At 41.1% G+C, this 22,880-nt stretch overlaps 1 long non-coding RNA gene across 1 annotated transcript in view; it reads right to left on the bottom strand.

Moving 5' to 3' along the window:
• Positions 1-1,394: 1,394 nt before the first annotated feature.
• Positions 1,395-22,880, bottom strand: part of LOC117287137 — a 31,664-nt gene continuing 10,178 nt past the window's right edge. Inside the window, exon 3 of the long non-coding RNA XR_004518348.1 lies at positions 1,395-1,727. This is a non-coding gene — a long non-coding RNA (uncharacterized LOC117287137). The remainder of the gene's footprint in view (positions 1,728-22,880) is intronic.

Genomic DNA, 22,880 nt, shown 5'->3' with positions numbered 1-22,880 from the left:
CCCGCCCCGAATATCCAGGACACTCCAATTACTTAGGAAAGTCTGAGAACTTAGTTTCTCTTCCTGGAAGGACAAGACCAGACAAATTCTTTATTGCGTAACACTACCTAACAAACTTGTGAGGATAACAGATTTATGCATATAATGCATTTAAAACAATGTGTTATAGATCCTCAATAAATGATAATTATTAGCTATTACTCCGTGTTAGCTGGCTTTATAAGGTAGTAAAGAAGGTCTTTTTATAACACCTGGAAAAGAACATTTAATAAAGCATTTTGATGATGAAGTTTACTTTGTTATCTTATAAAATTTCCTTTTACTAAAGTTGGTATATCCATGTGGAATTGGTACCAACTTACAGATTTGTGAGATCCCCTTTTTATTTTTATTCATTTATTTATTTATTTGGGTACTGGAGATCAAACTCAGGACCTTGTGCTTGCGAGGCAGGTAGCAGCACCGCTAAGCTAAATCCCTAGCCCTTAGATTCTCTTTTTAAAAATGAAGACCTATTAAAAAAAAAAGGACCTGTTGGCATAGTTTTTAGTTGTGAGAGAGGGGACCAAATAGAAAGAGCCCACCTCTAATAATTATGCTGATGTAAGACACATTTTAATTTTTTATTTAAAATTAAATAGCGCATAGACTACATAGACAGCTGAAACATGTTACTAATGGCCTTTTATGTTACTAATGGCCTTTTGTGTTACTGAAAATACCTCCAAAAACTATTGCTTCATTTACGAAGGGCTGATCAGACTCTCAGTTACCCTTTGGGGGGAACAATGAGGAATAAAAAGAGACAGAGACAATTTTCAATAAATAAAGTGGGGACTGGGAGGAGACCTTCCTCTAGCAGACAGACTTGAATAAAACTGAGGTTGGCCCGCTTTTCTTAACCAGTGAGAAGCACAGGGGGAGGGGTAGCATGCATTTTGGAATAGCAACTATAGAGAATGGATGGATAAGGATTAAGTAAATGAGGAACCAGATTTTCTCTACACTCAAATGCCTGTATACAACTGTTCTCAACAAATGCTGTCCTGCCTCAGGAGTGCCAGGTTATTGACATTTGGCCCATAGCCGGGGGCGTGTGGTCTTCCACATACTGACCTGTTTCTGAGGCAAGAAAACACTGCCTTCAAGATGGTGAGATCTGAGTTAAGTAGTCTAGTTCCCAACATTCATTTGCTTGCAAAAACTTTTACCTGAGCATATCATAATTTTAGCAATTAAAAACCTCTCAATTCTAGATTCTTAGCTGAGGAAACTCATGACCATATTTTCACTATTGTCAATGCTTACCTGCATTACTAGTGATATTTGATGATGTATAAATTTGTATTAAAGTTCACCAGAGAAACAGAACCAATAGGATGGATGTGTGTGTATGTACAAAGAGATTTATTTTAAGGAATTGCCTTATCTTACCTCATGGAGGCTGGGTGATTCTAAACTTTAATGGAGAGAACAGCAGGCTGGAGTTGTAGGAAAGGTCAGCAGTTCTGAGTCCAAAAGCAGTCTTCTATAGAACCAGGAAGAGATGATGTTGCAGATGAAATTCAAAGGCAATCAGCTGGAGAATTCCCTCTTGCTTGGGAGGGGGCAGCCTTTTGTTCCAGTCAGAGCATTAGTGGTTTTGATCAGGCTCAACATATTGTGAAGAGAGATCTGCTTTACTCAAAGTCCACCAACTTCAAAGTAAATCTCATCCAAAGATACCCCTGCAGAAACATCCAGGATAATGACATCTTAGCACCATGGCCTAGCTAGGTTGACACATGGAATTAATGGTCACAAAACTGCTATCTCTAATATATGTACTGAGACAACATGTTTTGACCTGAATGGTTCCAATGCATAGGTTCCAACATGCTCTGGGTGATTGTGTTAAGACGGTGGAATGAGGTTCATTTATCATCTTTTCTGAGCTCCTGGCTTGAAAAAAGGTCTAATTCAAAGAGCAGTTAGGAATATTGGGAAGGGCCTCAGTCTGGCAGCTGGGCGGAACCCAAGGAATATGGACATGCCCTAGATGGGTAAACTCATGAACAAACCTTGCCGGGAAGATTCCCCTAAAAGGTGAGGAAATAAGAGTTCTGGGGGCTGGGGATTTAGCTCAGTTGTTCCGGCACCTGCCTCGCAAGCGCAAGGACTGGAGTTTGATCCCCAGTACCAAAAAAAAAACAAAACAGTTCTGAGATCTGGGGTCTTACGTCTTACTGATAGCATTCATTGGACCTAAAAGGAAAAAAGGAAGGAATGAGGAAAAACATAGAAAAGAATGAGAAAATGTCAACATGTGGATTGTCACAGCATACACACACGCACACACACACACACACACACACACACACACAGAAGTTTAGATAAAAATGCTTAATGAAGACATGTTCATTTTACTTACTGGGCTTGCTGATTTTTAGATTTGCTATTTTTCTAATCTTTGATGTGTGCATTTCCATTGCCTTTCAGGCTCTAAAGGAAAATTAGCTTCAGTTACATTTTGTTAAATGAATGAGCTTCAGTGAACTCTATTAAATCAGCCTCATAAATCAGCTTCCCCGTTCCTTAATCATTTATTCTGCTCATCTGGACTCTCTCCCACTTATCTCCTTCCAGCATGGAGTGATCCATGGCTGTACACTGTGTCCTTGATAAAAACACTCTTTCTTATCACACGTCCTTGCTCCTAGCTCTCCCCCGTCCTTCCTCATTATACCTCCCTTCCAAGGTCCCTACTTTACAGGAATATGTTTTAGACACAACTTGGTGCTCAACTCTGTCCCCAGACAAGACTCTGGGCCAAATCTTATCTAGGCACTTCTCATGGGAGTCTCTGTATTTTCCTACAAACCTGGCAAACATAGGCAGTAGTGACACTAGAGGTGCTCTCTTGAACCAGGAAACTTCCACAGAAGTGTCACGAAAATGAGGCTCTTAGAGAATCTGGGAACTGGAATTTGGTGCTAATGGTGAGAAAACTAATACGGAGGTCTCAAGGTTAAAGTTGGACAAAACTGGGAAGCTTTCAGGACTTATTATCATGCCCACCATGTTCTTTCAGTTGTCACAACTCGCTCTATTTTTCATTGCCCACAGATTCTTTCTGGATGCTCTGGTTTTTCCTTCCAAGCCTGCCCAACTGGACAACAGTAAGATTTCAGATCTAATTTTCTTGCTTAAATTTATTCAAATTTGTATCTAATTAGCTTTCAGTGAATAATAAAGGATAAAAGATTTGAACAGATACTTCACTAAAGAGGATACCAAGTTGGCAAGTAAATATAGGAAAAGATGTAATCTGCTAGAAGATAAAGTAGGTAACACTCTTGAAAACATACGTGTATGCTAGGATTTTCTGAACAGAAACCAGATGGCACAAGAAATAATACCAAGAATCAACAAATGGGATCATATCAAATTAAAAAGCTCTACACAGCAAAGGAAACAACCAAAAGAGTACAGAGACAACATACACAATGGGAAAAATTTTTTGCGAGCTATTTCTCAGAGGACTAACAGAACAGTGGCAGTGAGCCTATGGCACATGCTGCAGTGGGCACACAGAGCCAGCCCCTCTGTCAGCACACAAGCCAAATCACCCCAGTGTTGCCCCAGCATCTGAGCATTCAGGTTTAATTGTAGTGTGTGCACTTTTGATAAATAAGTGGGTTTTCTGCTGCAGTTTGGGAACTTAGTCTTTAAAAGTTTCACTATCACTGATCTAGAATATATAAAGAACTAAAAAAAAAAGACTTCCCAAAACAAAAGACCTAATTACAAAATGGGCCACCAGAATGAATAGATACTCCCAGAAAAACAAATACAAATGGCCAATAAATACCTGAACAAATGTCCCATATCACTACCACTTCAGAAATGCAAATTAAAACAACATTGAGATACCATCTTACTCCAGAAAGAATGGCCATCATCAAGAAATTTAAAAAAAAAACCTAACGAACAAACAAACAAACAAACAAACAAAAAAATGCTGGTGAGGATGTGGGGAAAAAAGGAACTCTTCAACATTGTTGGTGGAAATATAAACTAGTACAATCACTATAGAAACCAGTGTGAAGCTACCTCAAAAACTAAAACTAGAAATTGCATTTGACCTAGCTATTCCTTTTCTAGATATCTTTTTGAAAAAGTTACAGTCATCATATTACAGGGATACACACACCCAAAGCAGCACAATTTATAGCTAAATCTTAGGAATGGCCTTTATGCCCATCAACAGATGAATGGATAAAGAAAATGTGGTATTTATTATACACAATGGAGTACTAATTGCCATAAAGGAAGATAAACTTGAGGCTTCATAGGTAAATGGATGAAACTTGAGAGCATGATATTAAGTGAAATAAATTAGACACACAAGCTTAAATATCACATGGTTTCTAGAGGTAGATAAAGAGAAAATAGGGAGATCTTTTTCAAATGGATGGGGAATGAACAAAAATGGAGGGAGTGGAGGGAGGGAGGGAGGGAGGAGGGCAAGGAGAGAAAAGGGATATAAGAAATGATGAAAATAGAGCTTTTGCAAATGAAAAGGGGACCAAGATTTGAAAGGAGCAGAGGGGAGAGTGGCAGGGAATGAAAAAAAGAAGAGAATCAAGATTTAGTATGTACGCATACCAACTCCTCACAACAAATGTAATCATTATGTATTGCAAATACGACCTAATTTAAAAAAAAAAGAAAAGATAGCCCAACATCACTTACTATTGGGGAAATTCAAATTAAACCTATGATAAGCTACCACTGTACATGCAGCAGAAGGGTTACAATGAAAAAGATGGATCATGCCAGGTGTTGGCAAAGGTGTGAAGCAACCGGAAGCCTCACTCACCACTGTTGGGAGTGCAAAGTGGTAACAGCTACTTTGGAAAACAGTTTTGACCATTGAAGAAGTAACCATGCACATGCATATAACCCAGCTCTTCCACTTTCTAGTCACCTAAGAGAAATGAAAGCATACTGCTACACAGACATGTATACAAATGTTTATAGCAGCTTTATAATCCCAAATTATAAACAAACTATCAGGTTTCTCAGGCTACCATAACAGAGTATCACAGATTCAGTGGCTTAAAGCACAAAAAAATTAACTTAGAATTCTGGAGGCCAGAAAGTCCAAGGTAAGGTTCTGGCAGGGTCCTAGTCTGGGCATCCATCTGGTTTAAAGATGGTTGTTTTACATGGTCTTTCCCTCTCAGAGTGCTCAAGTAGAGAGGGGCTTTAGAGGTCCCAACTTGGGCCTCTCAGCCTGTTCCTGCACCCAATGAAGACAGCTCCAGGTTACTGGAACAACCTCAGCTGAGAGGAACAGCTAACAGCTAGCACCAGGGCCTGGTCCTGTAAGTGGGGTCATCTTAGAGCATCCTGCTCCAGCCAATGCACGAGACAGCAACAAGCTCCTAAGTGTCACCAGCAGAAGAATTGCCCAGGTGAGTCCAGCTTCCAGAATCATAAGCAAATACATGGTCGTTAATTAAGTGACTTATTCAGTAATAGACAAGTGCAATGCCCGCTGCAGGGCCAGACATTTGTGGAATCTAAAGCAGTTTCCAGCAAGCTTTCAAGAACCTGTTTCTAGTGTTTTCATGGCCTTGACCTGTAATAGTGGGCAAATTGCTTACCATCTGCACCCCAATTATTTTGCTCTTCAAATAGGAATGTCATCATGTCTTTCAAAGGGATGTGCTAAAAATTTTTATTTAGGGTACTTCTATATGGAGTTGAGTGGGAGTGAAAAGTTTGACTACATATTTAGTAAGTGGGTCTATTTTGATAGCTTTGGCTAATAAGATTTCCCTGTTGGGGCTGTCCATAAATAGACTTAATGTCAGGCTGTTCTGCTTTTACTAGCAGACAGTCTTTAGATTCCTGATGATTAGCTCTTCTCTCTTATCTATTCTGGCTCTTCCCCATTTCCCTTCCCATTCTCTGCCTATCATTTTGGGGGCAGGAGCCCTGGGATTGATGTTGCAACATGTATAGCCTCTGCCCTCTTCTTTTAGGAGAGCCTGCATCTCGTTTCTACCTCTGGCTCTTAGCACAGTGCTCTACATGTATTTGGTGCTTACACATGCTGAATAATAACAAATTCACACCACCAATACTTGGGTAAAAGGGCCCAAACAAGGCTAAGATTTAATTATTTCATCAGAGAGAGAAACTGACCTTTCAAAGAGGTATCTGCTGAAGCCAGTGTCTAGGATGGTACAGCAAAGGACCATGGGGGCCAAAATGTCTTAGTTGGCTCTTTGGTTATGAAATGTTAAAGCAAGTGATGGCTCAGTGTCTTGGAGGAATGAAGCAAATCAGAGCAGTTTCCTGGTGAAGGTTGGTCACATCCCTTGTATGTAGCTGACTTTGGAAGAGGGTAGAGAAATATTAACTAGGGACTGATGGCCCCAAATGAATAAAATTCATCCAATGATACCCAGATTCCATCTCTCTTGAAGATTCACATTATTTGATAATTTTGGTGCCTTGGTTCTAAGCAATGCCAGCAGAGAGACATCAAGGCACAGCCTAAACTGATGAAAGGGGGCTAGAATGGCAATTTGGCTTAATGCCAGCACCTGTTTGAGAGGCTGATGCAGGCACGTTAAAGCTAGAAACTTCTGAGCTACTCACACAATCTTTTGAGTGATCTTTGGAGCAACAGCCATGTACATATGAAATTTCAGGAGCCTAGGTATATGGAGGTATGACATCATGCTAAAACTTCCAGAGGCTGAAGTGCTGGCCTGGTGTCATGGCAAAGTAAAGTGACCTCTTTCTCTGTCCCATACACTTTGATTCTTCTCTCTGATGAAGAGTCTGGTGTGGAGTGGAAGGATCAGGGTACAAATCCCCAGTCTACCAATTACTACTATGTATGGTTGATATAGGGCTTTAGTGAGCTATCTGTGTAATTTGCTTAGAACAATAGTTGGCATAAAGTGAAAGGCCAGCAAGTGTTGGCCATGTACTCTCACAGGTGTGGCACAGGGCTGTGCAGCAGACTTTCCTTCAATTGCGGCCCCTTGGGCAGCAATGGCAGGTGCTTTGACTTTCCCACCATGAGGCACTTGGAATGTGGAAGGCCAGGCACTTTGCCCTGACCTCCATCCTCAGTATATCCCCTGCCTGGGACAGTGTTGTCAGAGGACCTGGGTATGAGGTTTGACACCCAGTCTGTGAAAGGCTGTCTGAAAGCCAGCATCCAGGGGAGTGAGGTGTCCTTCAAGGTGACTTCCCATCCTAGCTTCAAAGTAAGCACAGGGAAATGTGCAAAGGATGTAGCACTGTGACAAGAGATAGCCACTGGGTAGAAAAGACAATGCTGGACTCAAGTTGTTTGATAGGATGTTAAGAAGGGTGGTCTTGCTTATGCTCCTTAGTTGTGGGGAAACTGAAACTCTCACCTAACAATAGTATGCAGAAAACTAGAAGTGGTTAACAACAAGGAGCTAATCTATCAACTTAATGAAGCTACTGTGATCAGATAAAGAGAACATTCCAGCCCAAAATGCATGTGAATACCTTTTGACCTTAGGAATCGTAAAATATTATGGTGTCTAAACATTCTCTTGTGGTGTCTTTCTGCAGATGTTTCTTGTGTATCTACACAAGATAATGTGCTGATAATGTGTGTATAAATAACCGGGTTTGCCTCAAATAAAGCAGACAGTCTTTTGTCTCCACTCTGCGTAGAGTCTTTCCTTTTCAGTCCTCACGCTCTCCTTCAGGTACTGTTCGACCAGTGGGGGCTGGACCCCCACACTTAGTTAGGGTGAAGTGTGACTTACCTGTGACTTTTGGATTCCATAGTGGCTCTAAAGTATGTCCTGGGCCAGCAGCAGCTTTGCCTGGCACTGGGTAGGCATGCAACATTTCCAGCCCCACTTCCATCTCCATGAATTGGAACCACTGGGGCCCAGCAATTTCAACCTTAATAAGTCCTTGTGGAGATTCTGGCACTTAAAAAAGTTGGAGAACCACTGTTCTCCAAACCCATTACCAAATGGTTGTCTGTCGAACCTTTGCTTGACTTCTTGTGATGGAGCACTTGCTCCCCTTAAACATGTCTTGCCCGAATCCATTTTCTTGGCATTTCCTCTCACTGGTTTAGTTCTGAGTGTACCACATAACTGAGTTGTTTGAAAGAATTAAAAATAACAACAACAACCATGTGCCAGGAAGCTTTGGTTACAAAATAGCCAAGATTTGTATGAATAATAGTGTTGCTTGCATTCTGTATCCCTAATAACATATGATCTGCATAATTTGTAGATTTTTAATATTAATAGAGGCAAATATTTCTAGGTTTCTATATCCAGATCCATGGTTAAATATTTATCCCCCCCAATTATGTAGAGTGATGAATAAATTCTTATAGTTAAAGAAAACAAATTGTCATGTGAAAGGAGGCATTGAATAGTGGAAAGAACTCTGCTCTTATGACAATAATACCTGATCTCTGGTTCTAGATCTGCTATTAGTTAGCTCCATGTTACTGGTCTATTGGGATTCTATGAGTTTTACTGTGGGAGGCAACTTCTAGGCATTAGTTTTACATTTTGAGGAATCGGTATTGGTTAGAAAGAATACATAATGCTCATTAAGAACATTTATGACAAAAAGCTTGCGCTTTTTTTTTTTTTTTTTTTCTTGAGACAAGTCTTGTTATGTTGCCCAGGCTGGCCTTGGGCTCAACTGATTCTCCTTCCTCAGCTTCCCAAGTATTGGAACAGTAGGTATATGCCACCTTGATTGGCTTGGGTCTGTCACTAAGTACCACTTACATCCTGCTATAGAATCTGGGTCCTTTTTTTTTTTTTACCCTTGAAAATAAGCATAGGTGTTTGGCAGAAGAGAGAACAGGTACATGGGGAGCAAACAGGGGCTTTGTAGAAATAACAGAATTGCTGTTCTGAAATAAGCTTCAGCCTCCAGCCAGATGGCCTGTATAGATTTTCATGAATAAAAGAACCTCATGGTAAATATAGATTCATGGAAAGGTCTTAAAATAGGAGCTAGGCCAGGGCTGTAAGCTTAGGTAGGGGACACAATACAACTTTCCTCTTCTATCTTTTCCTTCTGTTCTCTTCACTCATTTAAGTGATTTTATTTGAAAAAATGCAGACAATGTATAGACTCTTTGGTTAAAAATAACTGATTGGAGCCTGGTGTAGTGGTGCACACCTGTAATCTCAGCACTCTGGGAGGCTGAGGCAGAAGGATCACAAGTTCAAGCACTGCCTGGGCAATTGAGCAACTTACCTTGTCTCAAAAGTAAGAAAATGAAAATACAAAAGGCTGGGGATATAATCCAATGTGAATACCCTGGGTTCAATCCTCAGAACCAAAAAAACAATCCAAACCAAAACAACCCCCCCAAAAAAAACTAAACCAGAGTGAGAGGCCCATCCCATAGCATCAGTGAGTATGCACAGATCCTGGGGAGCAGCAACGTGGTCCAGACCAGTGCCGCTTCCAGAGGTTTGGAAAACCCTGTCCAGCCAAGGCCTGCCAAGGAAAGAGCTGCAGAAGCCCATGAGCTTCAGTCAGAAGCCTATCCCATAGCAGGCCAGGAATAGGTATACTGGGGAGCAGCAGAGAAAAGACCTCTTGGGGGCTTGCTGAGAATTAAAGACCACTGGGGAGAAAAATGTTGTCTCAATAAAGGCACAGCAAGCTACATCTGTCGAAATGAGAAGACATGGAAACAAGCCCCAAACCAGACTTCCAGATCACCTAAGGTACCTGCAAAGGGAAATGAGATGGAACTCTGATACTCAACCACCTGAACTCCCTAAACTGGCAACAAAAGAGGATCTGGAAAAAATGAAGTCAGAAATAATTGCTCAGTAACAGCAAAGATTTTGCTCATACTGCAAGTCATAATTAATAAATCTAGAGCTGACACAGATAAAAAAATAGAGGAGCTGAGGAACATGACAGAATCCCAACATAGGAAACAAATGGAATCCATAAAACAGATGCAAACAGATTTCCAGGAGATTAAAAACTCCTTTGAAAGTTTACAAAGCAGAATGAGCCAATGAGAAGACAGAATTTCAGATACAGAAGATAGGATTTCAATGAGTGACCAGAAAAAGAAAAATTTCTTAAAAATAGTAAGGGACCACAAGAAATCAATCCAACAGCTGATAGGTGATGCAAAGAAGAATAATATAAGGTTGATTGGAGTCAATGAAGAAAGAGGAGAGTGCAGGTGACATAAAAGAACAGTTCACAGAAGTAATGGCAGAAAACCTCCAAGTAAGGGATAACATTTTGATATACAGATAAGAGAGGCATATAGGACTCCAACAAGCCATGAGCAAAAAAAGAAAAAAAAATCTACCCATAGGTATATAATAGTTAAGATTCCAGAAATCCAATGGAAGAACAAAATTCAGTCAGAGAAAAGAAACAAATAACACACAAAGGAAAGCCTATCAGAATCACAGCAGACTTCTCAACACAAACCCTCAAGGCAAGAAGAGCTTGGAGTGAGATATTTCTCATCCTAAAGGAAAACAGCCTCCAACCTAGATTGATGTATCCTGTAAAACTAACTTTCAAAATTGATGGAGAAATAAGATACTTTCATGACAAAGTGCACCTAAGGAACACTTCATGATTACCAAACCAGCATTCCAAAAAATTTTAAACAATATCCTGGGAAATGACAATGAGGATCACAATCCCAGGAAGCCCAGCAGAATGAATCCATTGGGCATGACAAGAAATTAAATGCAAAGAGGGAGAATCCAACAAAAAGAAAAAGTCATGACAAGGATAAGTCAATACATATCAGTTATAGCCATCAATGTTAATGGTCTCAATTCACCAATCAAACAAAATAGATTGGTAGAATGGGTCAAGAAGCAAGATCCAACAATACGCTGCATATAAGAAACAAATACTTCAAAAAGAAACTCATAGACTGAAGGGTAGAGGGTGGAAAACAATACTCCATGTGACAGGAAGCTGAAAAAAAGCTATCCTCTTTGCAAATCGAATGGATTTCAAACGAACAGTGACTAAGAGACAAAGAAGGACACGACATCCTTCTAAAGGGAATAATAATATATATATGCACCAAATACTAGTGTACCCAACTATATAAAACAAATATAATGGACATGAAAAATCAAATAAGCACTAATATAATAGGATGGGGGAGCTCAATACCCCACTGTCACAAATAGATCAACTAGACAGAAAATAAACAATGAAATACTAGAACTCAATCAAATTCTTAAGCAAATGAACTTAACATATGTTTACAGAGTATTCCACCCCACAAAATCAGAATATACATTCTTTTCAGCTGCAAATGGGTCATTCTCCAAAACAGACCACATACTCACTCACAGAACATGTCTAAGTAAGTACACAGGAAATGAAGTTATTCCTTGTATATTATGAGAGCATAGTGTGATGAAACTGGAGATCAATAGCAAAAGAAACTGCAAGAATTTCAAAAACATATGGAAACTGAACAACACACTTCTGAATAACCAATGGGTCACAGAGGATATTAAAGAAGAAATCAGACAGTCCCTACAATTAAATTACAACGACAATACAACATATCAGAATCAATGAGACACAATGAAAGCAGTCTTACAAGGGAAATTCATAGCCCTGAATATGAATATTAGGAAAACAGAGTGAGCTCAATTAAACAATCTGATGCTGAACCTCAAGCTTCTAGAAAAAGAAGAGCAGGACAAACCCAAAGCTCATACAAGGGAGGAAATTATAAAGATCAGAGCAGAAATCAATGCAATGGAGACTAAAAGAACAATACAAAAAAAAATCAACAAAGTCAAGAGTGGTTTTTCAAAAGAATAAACAAAATTAACAAACCTTTGGTCAAGTTTATCAAAAAAAAGGAAACAAAAGGCCAAATCCAGGCAAATAAGAATGAAAAGGGTGAAATTATAGCAGACCCAGAAGAAATCCAGAGGATCATCAATACCTACTTTGAGAACCTCTATGCCAATAAGATGGAAAATACAGAAGAAATGGACAAATTCCTAGATTCATATGAATTACCAAAGTTGAATGAAGATGACCTAAAAATTCTAAACAACCCAGTATCATCAATGAAATTGAAAATGTAATTAAAAACTTACCAGCTAAGAAAAGCTTGGGTCCTGATGGCTTCACTGATGAATTCTACAAGACATTTAAAGAGGAACTACTGCCACTACTGTTTAAATTCTTCAATGAAATTGAAAGGGAAGCAATACTCCCAAATTCATTCCTGGAAGCAAGCATCATCTTGATCCCCAAAGCAGAGAAAGACCTAACTGAAAAAGAGAACTACAGGCCAATATTACTAATGAACATATATGTGAAAATCCTTAATAAGATACTGGCAAATAGAATGCAGAAAATCATTAAGAATATCATACTGACCAAGTGGGATTCATTCCAGGGATTCAGGGATGGTTCAACATACACAAAACAATAACTGTAATACACCATATTAATAGAGACAAGGATAGGCCGGGGATTTAGCTCAGTGGTTCTGCTGCCTGCCTCGCAAGCACAAAGACCTGAGTTCGATCCCCGGTGCCAAAAAAAATAGAGACAAGGATTAAAAACCATATGATCATCTCAATAGAGGCAGAAAAAGCATTCAACAACATTCAACATGCATTCATGATAAAAACCCTACAGAAAATTGGAATAGAATGGTCTCTACCTCAACCTGATAAAAGCCACCTATGAAAAACCAACAGCTAATATCATACTAAATGGTCAAAAACTAGAATCCCTCATGCTAAAATCAGGAACAAGACAAGGATGTCCACTATCACCACTCCAGTTCAATATAGTTTTTGAAACATTAGGCACAACAATTAGACAAGAGAAAGAAATAAAAGCAATAAAAATAAGAAATGAAGTCAAATTGTCATTATTTGCAGATGACACAATACTCTATATAGAAGACACCAAGAACTCCACCAAAAGTCTCCTAGGCTTAAGAACCAAATTCAGTAAAGTAGCTAAATACAAGGTTAACACACAAAAATCAATAGCTTTTTTGTACACAAAAAACAGACTCCCTGAGAGAGAAATGGGGCAATCAATTCCTTTCAAAACAGCATCCAAAAAATTGAAATACCTCGGAATCAACCTAATAAAAGAAATCAAAGACCTCTACTCTGAAAGCTATAGCACTCTGAAAAAAAAAAGAGATTGAAGAGGATATCAGAAAGCGGAAAGACATCCCTTGCTCCTGGGTAGAAAGAATCAACATAGTGAAAATGGCCATACTTCCAAAACTGCTATATAGATTCAATGCAATCCCAACTGAAATCCCAACAGCATATGTCACAGACCTTGAGAAAACAATAAAAATTCTCTTTTGGAACAAGAAGAGACCTAGAATAGCAAAAGCAATTCTAGGCAACAAAGACAAGGTAAGGGATATCACAATCCCCAACTTGAAACTATACTACAAAGCTACTGTGATAAAAACAGTATGTTACTGACAAAGAAGCAGACCTGAGGACCAGTGGAACAGATTAGAAGATGCAGAAACAACTCCAGACACACTCAGTCACCTCTTCTTTGACAAAGGAGCCGAACACCCTCACTGGAGGAAAGACACACTCTTTAATAAAATGGTGCTGGAACAATTGGGTTTCAACTTGCCAAAGATTAAAACTAGACCTACATCTCTCCCCATGCACTAAACTAAAATCAAAATGGATTAAAGATCTAAATATTAAAACAGAAACACTAAACTGGCTGGCAGAGAGGTTAGGTAGAACTCTTGAAGTTGTTGGTATAGGAAAAGATTTTATGAACAAAACCTCAGTTGCCCATGAACTAGCACAAAGAATCAACAAGTGGGATGTCTTCTTATTAAAAGCTTCTGCAGAGCAAGAGAAAACACCAACAGCATGAAGAGACAACTCACAATGTGGAAAAAAATTTTCACCAGGTGTTCCTCAGACAAAGGTCTACGATCTAGAATATATTATAAAGAACTTAAAAAAAAATCAGATCTCCCAAATTTAAAGACCCAATCCCAAAGTGGGCATCTGAAATGAACAGACATTTCCCAAAGAAGTAGAAATAGCAAATAAACATATGAAAAATGTTCAACATCACTGGTCATTCGAGAGATGCATATGAAAACAATGCTGAGATTCTACCTTACCCCAGAAATTATGGCTGCTATCATGAAATCAACCAATGACAAATGCTGGCAGGGCTGTGGGGAAAGAGGAACCCTGCTCCACTGCTGGTGGGAGTGCAGACTGGTCCAGCCACTGTGGAAATCAATATGGAGATACCTCAAAGAACTAGGATTGCAGGTCCCATTTGACCCAGCTATCCCTCTGCTGGGTATCTTCCCTAAAGAATTAAAAGAATCATACCACAGTGATATATGTGCACCCATGTTCATAGCAGCACAGTTTGTAATAGCTAAAATTTGGAAGCAGCCCAATTGCCCATCAACAGGAGAGTGGAAGAAGAAAATGTGTGGTTTTTTTTAAAGTAAAATGGAATAGTACTCAGCCATAAAAATGAGAAATTAGAGACATTTAGAGCTAAATGAATGAATATTTCGGTGATATAAGTGATATAAATCGAACACACATGTGTAAATACTGAATAGTTTCTCTAGGGTGAGACACTGAAAGTGTAGATAAGGACTAAAAGGTCTACAGATAATGTGAAATAGGAAGAAAAGGGAGAAAGGGAAGGGGAAATGGGAGGGATAGGAGTAAAGAAAGAAGGGAATTGAATTAATACGAGAAAATGAAAAATAATGGAAAAAGGTCTTTGTAGTTAGAGAGGGAGGGAGGTCAGGGGAAGGCAGAAAAATAAGAACCAAGATTGATTATGTAAAGGTACAGATTTCCAACAATGAACGTCATTGTAGTGTAAACATTAAATGTACCAATAAAATTAATATAAAAACAAAACTAAACCAAACCAAAACACCTACAACCTGACTGGCTAATGTAGTTCAGTAGGTTTGTTCTTTGTGTGACGGAGACTGGGTGACTACAGAGCTAGAAGAAGAGCCGCACCCAGGACAGTGTGCCCCTATTTCAGCAGGGTCCTGGGGAGATTTCCTAGGAGACCCTGCAGTTAAGTTCCAGTCCCCACCTGCCCAGTATAGGACGCAGGCCTGAGGAAAAAAATACACTAAGAGCCAGAACCAAGAGAGAGGAAGTGGGGTGCTAGGAGGACCAATGCCGGTGCAACCGACATAGGCCCTGACCAGTTCCAGGTGCTGATGTTTACTGGCAATCAATTGGGGTAAAGGCAAGCTACGAGCAGTTTCTACAGAAATTAATGTAAACAAGGCTCATAAAGGACACGACAAAGCATTTTAGAATTAGGAATAAAACAGATGTAGTATATGGTTGTAATTAGAACGTCATGGGGACAGCATTTGGGTGCGAGTTACTCTGGCCTTGCACATCGGCCTCAGTCAGACCCACTCATATAAACCAGCCAATTGTGGGGTTGATCCTTCACAGCCTGCTTTGGGCATAATCAGTATCACGGTCCTCTGGAATTTTCTATGTGGTGCTGCTGTGGGATGATTCAGCTCAAAGCTCAAATTGCCTAGACAGAGATTTTGATGGACCAGATGAGGTCTATGTCCACTGGGTCAGGTAGGACAGAACAAGGAACGGTGGGCGGCAGCTCCCCCGAAGTAAATGCACGGCATGTGTAGGCTTAATGGATGTTACCCGAATGCAGCAGGCTGGAGGTCTGAGAAACACCATCACATCCACGGCCCCAGAGCTTCTCGGGGACAGCCACAAATGACCTCTCCCTCTGTTGCTACCCAAAGGCTCCCCGGACCCAATCTGGTAAATTCAGGAGCTTCAAGAGCCAATTGGCCAGAAGACTGACACCCAGTGGCCGGTTTCATAAGTGGCATCTCGTTTCATGAACCTAATTCTCACAATTCTGGTAGCAAACCCAATTGGACGAGAACCAAATAAATTTTATCCTTAAGATCAATATTGAACCTAACTATTGAATTTGATTTGCTTCTCATCCAATCTGGTTTGTGGCCAGAATCGTGGAAAGAATTAAGTTCATGTCGAGGTACCACTGTATCACTGAAGGTGAAGCCAAATTTCTTCTATGAGCTTTAATAAAGAGCTGGTATTCAGTGATACCAGTGGTACTGAGTGACAGAGCTCTCTTACACAGGCTAGAGGAATTCTTTAGCTTAGAGATTTGGCATGTGTGTGTGCCACCGGGGATTGAACCCAGGGCCTTTGCAATGAGTTGTATTCTCAGTCTTTTTTATTTTTATTTTCTTATTTTTGAGACAGGATCTTTTTTTTTTTTTTGAGTGCCCATAAAGTTTTAGTGGAACACAAATACCTATTTGTTTGCATATTGTCCATAGTTGCTATTATGCTACCACGACAGAGTTTAGTAGTTGTGACAGATCATATGGCCTAAAATATTTACTGTCTCACTCTTGATAGAAAGTCATACAACTCTAGCTATAATTGAGCCTTATGCTGTTCCCACAGATGCCTCAATGGGAATATGGAAAACAATAATAAAAGGAATTTTGTTTTGGATTTTGGCATTCATTTTGCCATGTTGTCCAAATGTAATCAAATCCATAAAATGAATTTATTAGTATTAAGGCAAGAGATTAGGGTGTGGCCAGCCAGCTGGGCAAGTGGACACTAACTGTCTATCACAGAGATCCAGGATGCTTGCACAGAAAACAGTTCTCAAGCCCTGTAGCAGGGACCAATTAAAAAAGTGCCATCTTCAATTCAGGCATAAAAGCAAGCAGGTTTTTGACAGGACATCCTAGCTCTGACGTGAGACAGGATCTTGCTAAGCTTAAACTTATGATCTTCCTGCCTCAGCTTCCTTGAGTGCTGGGATTATAGATAAGCACCATCACACCTGGCTTGATGCTTTGATTACGTCTTTTAGTTACAAATGATTGATGCTAGGTAGTAAAGGGATTCAATATGATCAAAATATTATATATGTACTGATTCCCCAAAATGAATGTAACGGTTACTTATCACAAACATACACCAATTTTAAAAAAGAACAAAAATGATTCAAGCCCACCAGAGCTATCCTTAGTAAAAATGACCCTTGTTGGGTTACTGGTTCTTAGCAGGCAGGACCAGGCATGAGCCAGGCCTGAATGCCAGGAGCCTTGCTGCCCGTCTCCCCTCTCCCTAAACCTCTGTTCCATCCATCCCTCCTGAGAGATTTAATATATATTTCAATCACTCCTTATATATTTGCATAGTGTTATAAGAATATTAAATATCCTTGCTTTCATTTGATTTTTGGCACAACTCTATAGAGCAGGCAGGGCAAGTATTTATATTCTTACTTCTGGATCTACTTTATTCCAATCCACTTTCCTATCTCTTCTATTTGACTTTATATTTTTGAGGGTAGAGTCCATATCCTTTCTATCTTTCAATCTAGATCCCCAGTTCCTAATTCTTGACTGTACATGGTGAACATTTAAGTGATAGCTATTAAATTGAATTCCTATTTTCCCAGTGAGAAAACTGAGTCCACACTGATAAGTGGTTTAGGACACACAACTGGAGGGTCATGAATCGCTTATTATTTGGTGATTTACACAAGGTTCTCGGCAGAGAGATAAGGTCTCCAACAACTCAGAGAGATCATGCTTTAAGGGAGAAGGCCCCAGCTGGTGCTAGACACCTAAAGTCTATGGTCTGCGGGAAACAATCTCGGCCTTCCAAGGAGTGTCCCTGTCAGAGGAAGAAGACAGTCATATAAGAAAGGCAAGTCTTTAACAGCTGTATTTTCTGGGGAGTTGACACAGCTATCTTAGCCGCCTGACATTTAGACTTGCTGGGACAGAAAGGAGAAGGAGGCTAAGGAGTAGGTACTATCTTTGCAGGAACTGTCCTACTACACCACTGGAAGCAGCTTGAGACACCTGCACTCTGGGGCCTGTGCCCTCAGGACTGGGCCTGATCTTCAGTTCTGCTGTCTGAGTCTGCTTATTGTTGCTATAATAGAACATCTGAGTAATTCATAAGGAAGACAAGAAGTTTATTTCTAATAAAGACAAGAAGCTCGCTGTGGTGGAAATCTAAGGTCAAGAGGCTGCATCTTCTCGGCTTCGGTTAAGCCACTTGCTGCTTCAGGTCATGGTGGAAAGTGGCAAAGCAAGCAGATATATGCAGAACAGAGGCAAGAGAGCCAGGGAACACCTGAAGTGGCTTCTTAACAGCCTGCTTTTTGGGTAAATCCTCAGCCAGAGAGTCAGAACCCCTCCCCAAAAGACAGGCACTGACTCACTCACTGGAAGACCCCACCCCATGGCCAAACACCTCCCTCTGGCCCAAACCTCCCAGTAATGGTGCACTGGGGACCAAGGCCTATATGAGCTCTGATGGGGCCAAACCAGATTCAAACTATAGCAGCCACTTATAAAAATGACCTGGGAAAATTATTTCACCTTATGTTTAACCCCCAGGGCTGTATGAGGACTGAATGATAAAAGGTTAAATGCTAGATCATCATAAAAGTATTATTAGATTAAAGGATGCAGAAACAACTCCTGACATACTCAGCCACCTCATCTTTGACAAAGGAGCCAACCATCCTCACTGGAGGAAAGATAGCCTCTTTAATAAATGGTGGGAAAAACTGGATTTCAATTTGCCAAAGATTAAAACTAGATCCCTATGCACTAAACTAAAATCCAAGTAGATTAAATATATAAATATTAAAACAGAAACACTAAACTTGCTGGAAGATAAATTAGGTAAAACTCTTGAAGATATCAGCATAGGAAGAGACTTTATGAACAAAACCTCAGTAGCACAGGAACTAGAACAAAAAATCAACAATCGGGATCTCATCTTTTTAAAAAGCTTCTGCACCACCAGAGAAATCACAAGCAGAGCTAAGAGACAACCCACAATGTGGGAAAAAAATTTTACTAGCTGTTCCTCAGACAAAGGTCTACTACCTAATATATAAAGCACTCAAAAAAAAAATCAGATCCCCAAATATAAAGATCCAATTCAAAAATGGGCACCTGAAATGAACAGACATTTCTCAAAGAAGTAAAAGCAGAAAATAATCATATGAAAAAATGTTCAACATCACTGGTCATTTGAGAGATGTGGATGAAAACAACACTGAGATTCCATCTCACCCCAGAAAAAATGGCTACTACCAAGAAATCAACCAATAACAAATGCTGGCAGGGTTTTGGGGAGAAAGGAACCCTTCTCCATTGTTGGTGGGAGTGCAGACTGGTGCAGCCACTGTGAAAATCAATAAGGAAATACCTAAAAGAACTAGGATTAGAAGTCCTATTTGATCCCGCTATTCCTCTTCTGGATATCTTCCCCAAAGAATTAAAAGAATCATACCATAATGATATACTCACCCATGTTTATAGCAGCACAGTTTGTAATAGCTAAAATTTGGAAACAGTCCAATTGCCTATCAAGTTGAGACTGGATAAAGAAGATGTGTTTTCTTTTTTTTTAATATAAAATGGAGTACTACTCAGCCATAAAGAATGAGAAACAAGATATTTATAGCTAAGTGGATGCACATTGAGACCATACTCTAAAGCAAAAGTAACAAGTCACACATATGTAAATATTGAACAGTTTCTCTGGTGTGAAAAACTAAAAGAGTAAATAAGGATAAAATGTATAATTGATATTAGGTAATAGGAAGAAAAGATCTAAAAGAGTAGAGGAAGTGGGAGGAGTAGGGGGAAGGTAAAAATGGAAAAGAAAAAATATGTGAAAAGGAAAACCAAGGAAACTCTGTCTTTGTAAACAGAGAAGGGTGGGGGGTGAAAGGAGGGCTGGGGAATGAGGAAAAATAACCAAGATAAGTCATGTAAAGGTACGAGATCCCAATGATGAATATAAGTGTACTGTATATCTAAAATGTACCAGTACACTTAATAAATACTTTAAAAAAGAATTATTATCTCTCTTGCCTTTCAAACAATCAATCGGGAATTGCACCAGGCAATGACAAAGAAGGCAAAATCCCTTTCCACAAAAATCCCTTTTCCAAAAGAAGGGAACAGTGGCTGTGCAAAGCAGCAGGCTCCAAATGTGGATCAGTCCCGGGGGAGCCTGGAGGGGAAGCTTTCCTTGCACCTCCAGGCTAGGACAGGTTTCCCAGAGTGTAGAACTTTGGGACCAGGTTTTAGAAGACAGCAGGAGCTCACTGGGCGATCCGGATATGTTTTCAGGAAATGGATGGAGTTCTGAAAGGGCTGGGCTGATACTGTCAGATACGGTCAGATGATGGAGTGGCCACACGTGGCAGGCTGGTTTCAAGGCACTGACCAAAGCACTTCTTGGAAATCACAAGCTCTCAAGATTCCTTTCCTCCACCTTGTAGGTAGCATCCATCGCTGTGTTTTGTTTCTTCAGAGGTAGGAGCAACCCGGAGAAACGACCCTGTCTGCAGCAGATGGATGGGTGTTCCTGTGGTGTAGAGGAAGCCACTGGTGGTCAGAGAAGCCACAGCACTCACCAAGGACACAGAACCCAGGACAACTTCTTCTAGTGCTCCTTGTCCTCTCTCCAGAGGCTTTTCTTTGATCCCTTTTGTTTCAATTCCCCGTTTCAGATAATACTTGAGGGATAATTACATTTCAGCTTCAAGCCTTTTCTGGGCATCCGGTTCTATAAAGGAGAGAAGCCAGGACAGGGAGAAAGCAAGCTGGGTGGGGTGGAGGCAGGAGCAGGGCTGAAGGCTTCCTTGAGGAGTACTGGATTCAGCATCTGTAGCAATTCTCCCTTTCTCCACACCACAGACTCACGGAGGTCAGAGAATCAGGACCACCATTTTCATAACGCGTGACTAGAAGGAAATGTGGGTAATGTTGGGGCTTGATGGGATCATTGCTGTGATTTTAGTCTCTTCTTTCCTTTCCTTCTCACCCACATCCACAGCCCTAGAGGGGAGTAACGGCAGGGATGGGCCCAGGTAAGTGGGGTGAGACAAAGGGAGAGAACCAGGACAGCACGGGCAGACCCAGCTCATGTCACAGGCTCCAGTCATCACCTAGGAGCTGGGGGCGGAGGGGAAGAGAGGGATGGGTCACTGTCAGGCTAACTCAAGTGACAGGAGGCAAGTGTGCCGACTCTGGGTTATTCATAAGCACTAGAACACCGATTGACAACCGGGGGCAGAACAGTTACACCTGGACACATCCAAGCCTCCACATAAAAGACATCCCGAGTGTGCAAAGTGAGCATTCTGAACCAGCTCACTACTCTAGTAGGGAAGTGACTTGAGCCGCAGAAGCAAAGGCTTTGGATGGTGCTTGCTCAGGCTGTGTGTTGTTGATTGGCTCCCGTTGATTTGCTGGAGTGTGTGCAGCAAAACAGATGCACTATTCCAAAAGGAAAGAAAGAAAGGAAGGCAGGAAGGAGAAGGGAGGGGGGAGCGAGAGAAGGAAGGAAGAATAGAAGGATGTAAGAAGGTGGAAAGGAGGAAGGGAAAGGAGGAGGAGGGAGGGAACGTGGAAAGACGGAAAGAAGGGAGGGAGGGGAAAAAGGAAGATCGGAGGAAAGAGGGCAGAGAGGATGAAGAGGAAAAAGAGAACCTAGGTTGCTCGTGTTAAACCCTAAGCTCATGCTGACGCGCTTCTGAGCTTTTCTATTCTTCCCCCCTCATCCAGCCTCACAGTCTAAAGGGGAAATTGTTCCCTTCAGTGGTGAGAGAGACCCTCCACTTGTTCCATTCCAACGGTGCACCTAAGTGAAGCCTAGGACTCTGAGTAGCACAGCCTCCCGCTGCTCTGGGACGGTCAGAGTGAGAGGCACAGGCAGGAGCGTGGATCTCGGGCCTCCCCAGTGGGTCCTCCTTGCTGGCAGAGCCCCCGGGCCTTGCTGAGTGGTGGAGGGACAGCGCCTGGGGCCTCCCAGCAGATGGTCTAGGGAGGAGGGCAGGGGGAAGCAGGGAGCAGAAGAGGGTGGGCAGCTCTGTGTGGGTGACGCTGCAGTGGGGCTGTGGTGAAGGAGAGTAAGGAAATCTGCTGCCCTCCATCACGTCTGAAAGATGATCTCAACTGTAGGTGAGTTTTGGGGGTCAGGCTGCTGGAGTGGAAGTCCGTTTGTGCCTCGCAGGTCGTAGGATCCCCAACTACCGCCTTATGCGATGGCAATAGAACATCAGACTTCTGTTATTTTATGGGTCTAAAACCCAGCTTTAAAACAAGTGGTTATTAATAGTACGTAGCACTAGGTTTCTGCTGAAGCTTTAAAGGGGAAGGCATGTAAAGTGATTGGCTCAGCCTGACATGTTGACTGTCTTAAGACGGTTTTGTTGTTTTTTTGTTTTGTTTTGTTTTTTGCTGTTTTCACCTCCAATCCCACAGAATCTTTTTGCAAAGACAAAGCCTTCATTAATACTAGGAGACCCAGGAGAAAATTTGGCTTGACATAAAACCAACAGTCCATGCTCCTACTCAATATACCAGCACTTATCTGTGAAGAGTGTTTTCTGAACTGTAAAATACTCTTTGGAGGTTGGTGGTGGTTGCAATCAATGGTATAGTTGGTAGGGGGTAACCTCAACTTAGTGTACTAATTGAGAGCAGGTGTCAGCACCTAACCTCCAGTGGGCACTCACAAGCTCTTAAATCACTCTGCCATCCCTGGTAATGTGGGAAGCCAGCCATGGCCCACTGGCTTTTTGAAAGACAACATTTGTTCCTTTTTAAGGACTGCACATGTTAAACTTGTTTTGACCCTGCACGGGAGAAACTCGGACAGCCCCGAGGGCCGGGCGAGGGGCGTGGGAGGCGGGCGAGGCGCGCTGGGACCGCTGTGCAGAGTGCGAGC

This window comes from Fukomys damarensis, unplaced genomic scaffold, assembly GCF_012274545.1.
Source record: "Fukomys damarensis isolate Sample0158 unplaced genomic scaffold, DMR_v1.0_HiC HiC_scaffold_21, whole genome shotgun sequence".
NCBI classification, from domain to species: domain Eukaryota; kingdom Metazoa; phylum Chordata; class Mammalia; order Rodentia; family Bathyergidae; genus Fukomys; species Fukomys damarensis.
Note: the sequence above shows the minus strand (reverse complement) of the source record. Positions and strands in the feature narration are given on the sequence as shown.